General features: G+C 49.0%; 1 protein-coding gene across 1 annotated transcript in view; it reads right to left on the bottom strand.

Annotated features, from left to right (window-relative positions):
* The window catches only part of SLC5A1 (solute carrier family 5 member 1), a 145,299-nt gene extending 144,295 nt beyond the window's left edge, over positions 1–1,004 (bottom strand). The window contains exon 1 of the mRNA XM_032395102.1: positions 951–1,004. The gene's annotated coding sequence lies outside the window, so the exon portion shown is untranslated. The remainder of the gene's footprint in view (positions 1–950) is intronic.
* Between the last annotated feature and the right edge of the window lie 9,539 nt (positions 1,005–10,543).

Below are 10,543 nucleotides of genomic sequence, written 5' to 3'. Positions count from 1 at the left end.
TAACAGGACTGACTGACAGGCTGACTGGCTGACGGACAGGCTGGTTGTACTGGCTGACAGGACAGCAGATGGGATAGACGGACTGACAGGACTGACAGGCTGACTCCCTGCTGATGGACTCACTGGATTGGCTGACAGGACAGCAGATGGGATTGACAGATTTACAGGACTGACTGGCTGATGGACAGGCTGACTGTACAGGCTGAAAGGATGGCTGACAGGATTGACTGATTGACTGGCTAGCTGACAGGATTGACTGACAGGCTGGTTGCACTGGCTGACGGGACAGCGGATGGGGTAGACAGACTGACAGGACTGACAGGCTGATGGACCAGCTGATGGACAGGCTGGTTGTACTGGGTGACAGGACAGCGGATGGGATAGATGGATTGACAGGCTGACTGACAGGCTGACTGACTGATGGACAGGCTGGTTGCACTGGCTGACGGGACAGCGGATGGGATAGATGGACTGACAAGCCTGACAGACTGACTGACTGACTGGCTGACGGACAGGCTGGTTGTACCTGCTCACAGGACAGCAGATGGGATAGACGGACTGACAGGCCTGACAGGCTGACTGACTGGCTGACGGACAGGCTGGTTGTACTGGCTGACGGGACAGCAGATGGTATAGACAGGCTGACAGGACTGACAGGCTGACTCCCTGCTGATGGACTCACCGGATTGGCTGACAGGACAGCGGATGAGATAAACAGACTGATAGGACTGACTGACTGGCTGACGGACAGGCTGGTTGCATGGCTGACAGGACGGTGGACGGGAATGACATGCTGACTGGATTGACTAGCTGGCTGGCTGACTGGCGGACAGGCTGGCTGTACTGACTGGCCTGCCAACTAGACTAACTGGCAGGTTGGCGGCTGCGAGTGGTGCAGGCGGCCGCCAGCCTCTCAGCCTCCCCCTCCAGTTCACTTCACGTCAACTCACCGCGCTGCCTCTCCCGCCACCAACCAGTTCCTGCTCCGCTCTCTACAGGGGCCGAGCTGGAGCCCCTGCACTGCACGTGGCGCCCCACGGTGGGCAGGCCCGGAAGGAAGGGGCGGGGCGCGGGGGGGCGGGGCGCGGGGAGGGGGCGAGGGGCGGGGGCACGGGTGGAGAGTCTGGAGCTGCGGGAACCCGCGTGTATCACCCGGCGCATCAGTACCCGCTTTTCTGTATTTCGCCCCTCTTATCCACAGCCTTCGTTCCCCCGTTGGGTCTCCTTGTCCTCCTTTCCTGTCGGAGAGGGCGGGCCCCCTCTGGACCCTGAGGACATGTCCAGTGACCTGATGGGATGAGAGAAGTTCACGGCCGCCCCTTAGATCCCCTAGAAGCCTGGGTATCCCGACAGCTTTAGGGCCCAACTGGAGCGGGGGACAGCGGGACCCTTCCGGGGCCAGGCGAGCAGCAGAGCACGCCGAGGTTCAAAACCCTCTTCTCCCGCCGGGGGCCCCCAGAAATCTTTGGGGATTCAGCAGAGGCCTGGGGGGCACTGAGTGAGGAGGTGGGGGCAAGAGCCGGTGAAATTTGCAATGTTTCTGTTACTGGGCCCAGAATTGCCCCTCTCCTCTACTTGCCCCCTCCTCCCATCCCGCTAGACCTCAGCAGCTCCTGTGCAAACTCACCTATACCTTCCAGAGGGCGACTTCTGGAACGTGGTGAACACTGTTGAACCCGTAGGTGGCAGCAAAGGCCTGAGAAAGCCGTCCCAAAATGGTCCCTCCGTTCCGCCGTAATACCAGAAAGGCTGGGAAGGATAGAGTCACTTCAGAGAGGAAGAAACGGAAGCCCAGTGCGTCAGGAACATGCTCACATCACTAAGCGATTTGAACCCCAACTTCCTGCCCCAGGAGAAGAGGAGACAAGGCAGAGATAGGAGAGGCTAACAGGGAGAGTCCAGAGGAAGTGATGGCTCAGAGCACAGAAGCACTCAGACCTGCCCTCCCAACGGTGTGGCCCTGGGAGCCTCACCTCTCTGAGGCTCCATTTCCTTACCTGTAGAATTAGGGACAAGAAGGGCACCTGCTTCATGGTTTGTCTTGAGGATTAACTGAGATGCATGGAAATCACAGCACCACACCTGACACCTAGTAAGTGCTCAGTAAATAGTCAATAAATTAATACAGTAAAGCAGTGTTCCACAGGCCACCCAAGACAACACCTAGCTGGTATCTGAGTGTGATGTTCTTTTTTAATGTGTCAACTAGGCCAACTTACACTCCTGTTATTCAATCAAACACTAATCTAGATGTTGTGATGAGGTATTTTGCAGATGCAATTAAATAAATTGACTTTAAAGGAGATTATCCTAGATAATCTCGGTGGGGCTGACTCAATCAGTTGAAAGACCTTAAGATCAGAGCTGGGGTTTCCCTGAGGAAGTAATTCTGCCTGTGGACCCCAGCTTCTGCCCTTGGCAAGAGTTTCAGGCTGCACCTAATGATTTCAGACTTGCCTAGCCAACCCCACAATAGCATGAGCCAACTCCTTGCAATAAATTTCTTAATATGCATCTCCTACTAGTACTATTTCTCTGCTTGAACCCTAATACCCAGAGGAAGTGAGGAGTGTGTGTATATGTGTGTGTACACTGGGATCACAGAGCCCAGTCCTCATGTTTATTCCCTCCTTATTAAGTTCAGGGTGGTTTGTGCCTTTGCGTCCTATAGCAAAACCTTGGTTGTTTAATGATAGGGCTAGGGTGGGGGTGGGGATGGAGATGGAAGGCCCAGGCGTAGCTCCCTTACTCCCTTCTGCCAGCCCTGCCCCAGGCTTCAGCCTCATGGACGCCACCTGCTTGCTTCTGGGCTTTCTCTACAGTCCCCCTTTTCCTGGGGGAGACCAGACTCATCCTCCTCCCCCTGCAGCAGGTGTAGGATTAGGAATAGGGGGTACAACCATGCTGTCTCCCTGAGAGCCAGCTGGTGAGGAGGAGGCTTCTCCCTCAGCAACCAACTGGTCCACATGTCGCTGTACCCTGCGTCTCCCGCCTCCATCCACAGGCCGTGTGTCATGCGCACACCCACACTTCCGCCCGCCCGCCTTGATTCTAACAGCCGCTAACATTCATCGATTACGGTCTATGTCGTAACACCATGCCAGGCACTCTCCTCATCTCATTTCACCTCAGCACAAACGTATGGGATGGGAGTTAACGCTGTCATTATCCCCATTTTACAGAGGAGGAGGCTGAGGCACAGAGCCATGTTCTCAGCCTCCCACCTGTTCCTCCTGCAGGGGAGACCTGCCCAGGGCAGAAACTTAAAGGTCAGCTGAAAACGGCTGTGGTGAGAGAAAGCGACTCTGATGGTGAAGCTTCACTGAGCTGCAGGGTCTCATCATTTCTCAGATGCTCTGCTCCTCGGCACAGATGGTGGTGGTGAAGATCAAGGAGGTGGGCGGCCTCAAAGCAGTTGGTTTTCCTCCCTCCCTCCTCCCTCCCTCCCTCCCTCCTTCCCTCTTTCCTTTCTTCCTTCCTTCCTCCCTCCCTCCCTCCTTCCTTCCTTCCTTCCTTCCTTCCTTCCACCCTTCCTCCCTCCCTCCCTCCCTCCCACCAGGAAACTGGGGAGGCTGGTAAACGTGGTCTGGTGGAAAAAAGGTGGGCTTGGGAGTCAGCAAGACTGAATCTGAGGTTTGGTGCAGCCATTTGTAAACCATAAGGCCTTCAGCAAATTCCGGCAATCTGAGCCTCAGTTTGCTCATCTGGGAGCTGGGCCGGTGAGGAGCTCCCTCACTGGACTCCTGTAGGGACAGTAAAGCAGTTGGCATGCTTTGGCAGTCAGGCCTCAGGCCTACAGCCTGCTCTCTCCACATTTATTAGCGGGTTGGTGAAAATGAAGGCTCAGTGCTATAAACACAAGAGATTATTATTACTGCACCACAGACGTGGTCCCCCACCCCCTAAAAAAAAAAAAAAAAACAGAACAAAACAGACGCTTCTCCTTCCACGGCTCAGCATCTAAGGAGGCACTCCTTTTAAAGGCAGCCCCGGACACTGCCTGCCTTCTTAAATACTGCACCCTGTGCTCCTCTCTTGCCTGCTCTGCTTCCTTATTTGAGAGAAAGCAGGGTCACGCCCCCACCCCAAGTCACTCATGCTATCCCAAGTGCCATCCCAAGTCCTTCCTCACCCTCACAGTTTTTGTTTTTTAAAGATTTTATTTATTTGAGAGAGAGAGCGTGAGCAGGGGCAGGGGCAGAGGGAGGGGGAGAAGCAGACTCCCGCTGAGCAGGGAGCCCACCGCCATCCCAGGACCCCAGGATCATGACCTGAGCCAAAGTCAGACGCTTAACTGGCTGAGCCCCCCTGGTGCACCACCCTCACGTTTTATCTAGTGCTTCAGCAAATCCTGTCAGCTCTACCCACTGTGTCTCTCCATCCCATTGCCACCACCCAGGTCCCCACCACCCAATCTCCCTCATTCTGCCCCACACAACAGCAAGGGCAAGATTTTTTAAAAGCAGACAGGATCATGTCTCCCACTCCTCAAAACACTTCCATGGGGCTTCCCAGTACTCCAAGGTCCTACGAGGCCTGGTCCCTGACATCCTCTCTGTCCTCACCACGACCCAGCTCCCTCCAATGCCACATTGGCCAACACCTTTCAGTTCCTGGTGCTCTGCATGCTTCCTTTGCACATGCTGTTCCCTCTGCCAGAACACTTCTCCCCACTCCATCCCAACCCTACTTAGTGAACTCCCCTCCTGCCCAGGCTGCTTCACATACTTTCTTTAAACAGGTCTCTGGTGTTCTATGCCTTCCCTTCCTATTCACTGGGTGGTTAGGATTAGCCCCAGCCCCAGCACACACACCTACCTCTGTGAGGTAAGGCAGGGACCCAGGTTGGTTTTGCTCACTATGGTTTCGCTGGTGCCCACACACAGAGTTGAATCAATGCTTGTTCGATGAACAATAGGTGAGGTTATGAGTAAGGCACCTGCCTGATTTTGGGTGGGGGCCACATTCCCTGGTTTAGTTGGAGAGGCCCAGTGTTTACCTGTCATCCCGGTGTAATAATAATAATAATGGTGCCCATGTTCACTCTCAAGTGTCCCAGTTTGGCGATCCATTATATGGTCAGCCTAGTTATTAGAAAGGAGAAGAGGTTTACCCCAGAGCTTCTTTCCCACCCCCACACTGGTTTCCCATTTTTCCCCTACAAGCCCAAAGCGTTTTCTTCTTGCTCCTGAAATATTTCTCTTCTTTTAATATTCTCCCTGCATTGCCCCAACCCCCAGATATACATAAGAATTATGTTTGCCCATTTCATTGCAGGACTGTCCTCCCGGAGGGTTGCCATGGTGATTGAATGATGTCACTGCCCTGGAAACAGTTGCCTAGGAGATGAGTGATGTCACTTCCAGGAGGTGATTGCCATGGTAACCGTCTCATGAAACTAGGGGGTGGCCAGGAAAGTGAAGGGGGGTGGAGGGCGGATGCAGAAGGGACAAATGTGAAGGGCGGAAGGAAAGGGGGGGGCACAGGAAAAAAGGCCAGGAAGAGGATGGGGACCATCCCAGAGCAGTTGAAAATAACAGAATCTCAGAAATGAAAAAGCACGAGAAGACCACCAAAAGCACCCACCTCAGTTTTAGAGGCTGCCGAGAGGCCAGGACTTGCTCAAGGTCACACCACCGATTTACAAAGAACAAAGAACAAAGCCTGAGGCATCATGAGATCCCTGTTTCTTATGTGGCTCATCGGCAGACTTGGGTGGTGAAATAAAGGATTGGTTTTGGTCATTTCTTTTTTAAAAAATTCTGGTTCAAATCAATCAATTGTTCATGAATTCAACAAATTCTTGTGTGCTATGTGCTAGGCCCTGTAAAGAACCTGAGTGACATCTTCATGGTTACTATAATATTTATATTTTTACATATAATAGAATATATATATTATGTGTTTTTTGTATCTCCCCCCACTAGAGTGTTAGCCCCATGAGGACAGGCAATACACCCTGCCCAATGTCTACCATATAGTAGGAGCTCAGTGTGTTTGTTGAATGATTGAAGATGGAGTGATGCTGCCATTGTGTGGTACAGAACCATAGTACAGGAACCTAAAGAGAGGGTGGTAAGTCACTATCAGGGAGGAGATGGGATTTCATAGATAGGACTTGAATAGGTCAAGAGAAGAAAGCCATTGCAGAAGGGAAGAGTAATGGCTTGAGCCAATGTGAGAGCAGGTTAAACAGGTTGGAGCCAGCTGCATAGAGGTGTCACCTAGTGGTGCTTTGGTTCACCTCTTGAGTCATACTGTGGCTGTTGCACCTATGGGCATCCCCCCTTCTGGAAGAAGGAGCTCCAAGGATTAGGAGGAAGAAAGGCATTGAAGTCCATGTTGCTGGATATTCCTGGAGTCCTGGAGGTAGGGGTGGTGCAGGGACTGATTTGAAGAGGCAGATGTAAAGAAGGGAACTGAGAGAAGTCTGGCTGACAAGGAAGGAAAGGGTCCCATAAAGGAAGACCTGGAATGTCAGGCTTCCAGCCTCTGCCTGAAGGCAACATGCTCATGAGAAGAACAAGGACTTGGGAACCCTGCGCATGACATGCTTTGCCACTTCCCAGCTGTGTGCCCACATGAAAGTCTGTTTCCTCTCTGAGCCTCTCAGTTGCAGCTACAACCTCTTTCACAGGATTGTTGGCTTTGATTTTTAAAATGTATGTAAAGCCCCATTTAGCAGGGTGACTGTTAAGTCACCCACAGAAGGCAGTCAGCAAATGTCATTTTCCCTCTCCTCCCTGGTACAGTCTCTGCTTTCCAAAACGGCATGGGAGATATACTTTAGGAAATTGAACTTGACAGTGAATTCCTTCATTCTTTAGCTCACCCAATCTTTTGGAGCCCTTGCTTTGCTAGACATAATAGGGCCCTATGGCCCAGTAGAGGTGAAGGAGAAATGTACACAGTAATTTAGAATAATAATGCAAAGACTGACCCAAAGTCACCTGGCAGAAGGGTCCCAGACAGATCAGAGGTTTCGTAATAGACAACTTTTCATTAGGCCTGAAAAGGAGGATTTGATTTGAGTGGGATGTTGGATAGATTGGAGAAGAGAAACCAGAGAGGCAGGAAGGCAAGCTATTGTACTTTCCTAGGACTCCTTTTCTCCAAATGGGGATCAAAAAACCCATGGTGTAGTGGAAAGAGCCTTGGAGGACTGTCCCAGTTTTGATCTCAGCATTACTCTTACTAGCTCATACCACCTGATACCTGGTTTCCTCATCTGTTAAAAAGATTATCAAAAAAATAAATAATTTAAAAAAAAAATTACCATTCCTACCTTCCAGGGATGCTGTAAAGATCCAGAGACCACACACCTGAGGTGTACAGAACATAGTAGGTATTTGAAATGGTTGCTTTCATCAGCCCGATGACTGGGTTTTATAATGGAAGATGATCTGTAAGTCCCAGCTAGCTGTGAATCCGTGTTTGTGCTTCCCTGGAGGGTCTCCTGAAAACTGAGGACCCTCCTGGTCTCTTGAATGACAGGCAGTCTGTAAGAGTGTATAGGAGGAGTGTGTGGAGGGCCCAACAGTTGGAATGCAGCCTAGTTTACAGAGCCAAGAGACATCCAGAACTCCCCAGTCCCAAGAGATTTAAGATGGCCAAGTATTTACCCAACAGTAACTCCATTATCAAGAATCCTATACCCTAAAGTAGTCCAAATGTCCATCGATTGATGAATGGATAAAGAAAATGTGGTATATGTACACACACACACACACACACACACACACACACACACACACACACAGAATGGAGTATTATTCAGCCATAAAAAAGAATGAAATCTTACCATTTGCAACAACACGGATGGAGCTAGAGATTATGCAAAGTGAAAATAAATCAGTCAGAGAAAGACAAATACTGTATTTCACTCGTATGTGGAATTTAAGAAACAAAACAATAAGCAAAGGGAAAAAGAGACAAACCAAGAAGCAGACTCTTAACTATACAGAAAAACTGACGGTTACCAGAGGGGAGGTGGGCGAGGGGAGGGGCTAAACAGATGATAGGGATTAAGGAGTGCACTTCTTGTGATAAGCACTAGATGATTAAAATAAAAACTTAAAAAAAAATCCAATACTCTTTCCTCCAACTGAAACAAATGAATTTTTTAAACATTTTTTTCTTTTGTTTTTTAAAGATTTTGAGAGAGAGAGATTGAGAGAACGAGTGGGAAGAAGGGCAGAGCAGGGAGCCCGACGTGGGACTCGATCCCAGGATCCTGGGATCATGACCTGAGCCGAAAGCAGACGCTTAACCGACTGAGCCACTCAGGCGCCCAGAAAAAAAAAAAAAAAGAAAAAGGATTTTTGAGCAGAGTTTGAGGAGTTATTGAAAATCTGAAGCAATAGCACCAATAAATTTAAAAATCCCTTTCCAAATAGAATTCATTCAACTCTAAATGAAAATATTAAAAGTGGGGCGCCTGGGTGGCTCAGTCGTTAAGCGTCTGCCTTCGGCTCAGGTCATGGTCCCAGGGTCCTGGGATCGAGCCCCACATCGGGCTCCCTGCTCCGCGAGAAGCCTGCTTCTTCCTCTCCCACTCCCCCTGCTTGTGTTTCCTCTCTCACTGTGTCTCACTCTGTCAAATAAATAAAATCTTTAAAAAAAAATATTAAAAGTACTGAAAGTGTCCCCAGAATGGGATGTATGCCACATTCATTTTTCCTTCTCAATCCCAAGAGCATAGTAAAGAACCATGAACAAAGATTTAAAGAATCTGAATGTTAGTCTGGGTTCTATTACCAATTTTCCAGTGTGACTCTGGAAAAGCCATTTCATTTCTCTGGAGTTTAGTCTCCCCTGCTCTAACACTGAGATGACCCTATCGTTTCATAAATTCATCTTGACAAGTTTTAAAACATAAATGCGCAAAATGGGAAGGAAAGCTTTGGGATCGTGCAGTTGAGAAGGCGTCCAGGTTTATGGCACATGTATAGTTCCCTCAGGTGCTCTCAAAGAATCCCATTTATCACTTACGGGTCTGAAGTGTTAATTATGTGTCCTTACTTCCCCACAACCCCATTCCCAGACCAAAGAAGATGCCTTACACACAGTACTTTGAGTTGAATGAAAACATATTACAAATCCTACACTTACTAAAAATGAGACATAAGTCTCGAAAAGTTGTGTGGCTTGTCAAGGCTGCCTGCCTGGAGCATGGCACTGGCAGAACCCAGGGCATTTAGCACTCTGGATTAGGAGTCTTAGGCCGTCCTCTGCGGCTTAACCAGCTGTGTGAATTCCAGAGGTCCACAAGCTCTGCACCTCAGCTTTCCTCATTCACAAGGTGGGGACAAAACCTTTCATTAGACAGCTATGAAATGAAAACATGAGTTTTTTTCTTAAAGCTCTTCCAGTGAAGGGCATTTCAAATAAATTTTAATGTCTACATGTTTATCACAGGCAAGTATCTTGGCTACATAAAGCTGGTAGCCTTAAAATACCTGACCTACTAACTGAAGAGAAACTTAATAACCACTTATAGCTAGCAATTAGGTCAACCTGAAACAGGCTTTTTTTTTTTAATTTTTTTAAATTTATTTGACAGAGAGACAGCCAGAGAGGGAACACAAGCAAGGGGAGTGGGAGAGGGAGAAGCAGGCTTCCCGCAGAGCGGGGAGCCCGATGCGGGGCTCGATCCCAGGACCCTGGGATCCTGACCTGAGCCGAAGGCAGATGCTTAACGACTGAGCCACCCAGGCACCCCTCAAACAGGCTTTCTAACGAGTATTTTAGGAGCACATGGGTCCTACCTCTACTTCAGAATGAGAAAACAGGTTAAACTTCTAAGCTTAAAAGGTCTGTGCTCCACCACAACAGAAAAGTTCAAGGACAGAGACCATTGCCATTCTCACCAGTCTAGTCTGAAGCTTTAGTCAAGATTAAGGTATTTTAACACCTTTGTGTAACTGAACCAATCCACTAATAAGCACGTTTGGTTCCTGGGCACCAAGCTGCAGGTGATAAAAACTGCGAGGGCCTCGAGTCCCTATCACCAGAGAATGAGGTCTAGCTGGGAATGCTAAGCATCAAGAGAAGCCTTGGGGTAAATGCAGATGGGAGAGAACTTAAGGTGTCCGGCCTTTTCCTTTTTTAAATGTAGATGGAGGCTTTAAAGATTATTTCAGGGATCCATTTTATTGTATCTAATACAGAAAGAATATGAAGAAAATGAGGACATGTATAAGCTCAGTATCTACCTTGAGTGTTAAATATCAACCGACATTCCGGTAGGGTGGGTCAAGCTACACCCTCCCAAGTTAAACAGAGGCTTGACCTTTCACTGGTCAGGTGCTATACTGAGGAAGACCGAGCATTTTTGTTTGCTCAACTCCCATACCAGCACCAGTTATCAGGAAGAGTGGATCAGAGAGGCTATGTGGACTGGGTTCACAGAAAACAACTGAAAATTCAGGAGTCTAATGTGTATACTGCAAAATGTGTAATGGAATCAGAGAGCAAGAAAACTTACTATGCCAAAAATGCTTCAGTGTTTGAGACACTAAAAGCAGGATTAAAAATGGTAACC

The sequence above is a fragment of the Phoca vitulina genome, unplaced genomic scaffold (assembly GCF_004348235.1).
Source record: "Phoca vitulina isolate PV1807 unplaced genomic scaffold, GSC_HSeal_1.0 scaffold82, whole genome shotgun sequence".
In the NCBI taxonomy this organism is placed as follows: domain Eukaryota; kingdom Metazoa; phylum Chordata; class Mammalia; order Carnivora; family Phocidae; genus Phoca; species Phoca vitulina.
The sequence above is the reverse complement of the archived record's forward strand: the minus strand, read 5'-3'. Positions and strand labels throughout refer to the sequence as shown.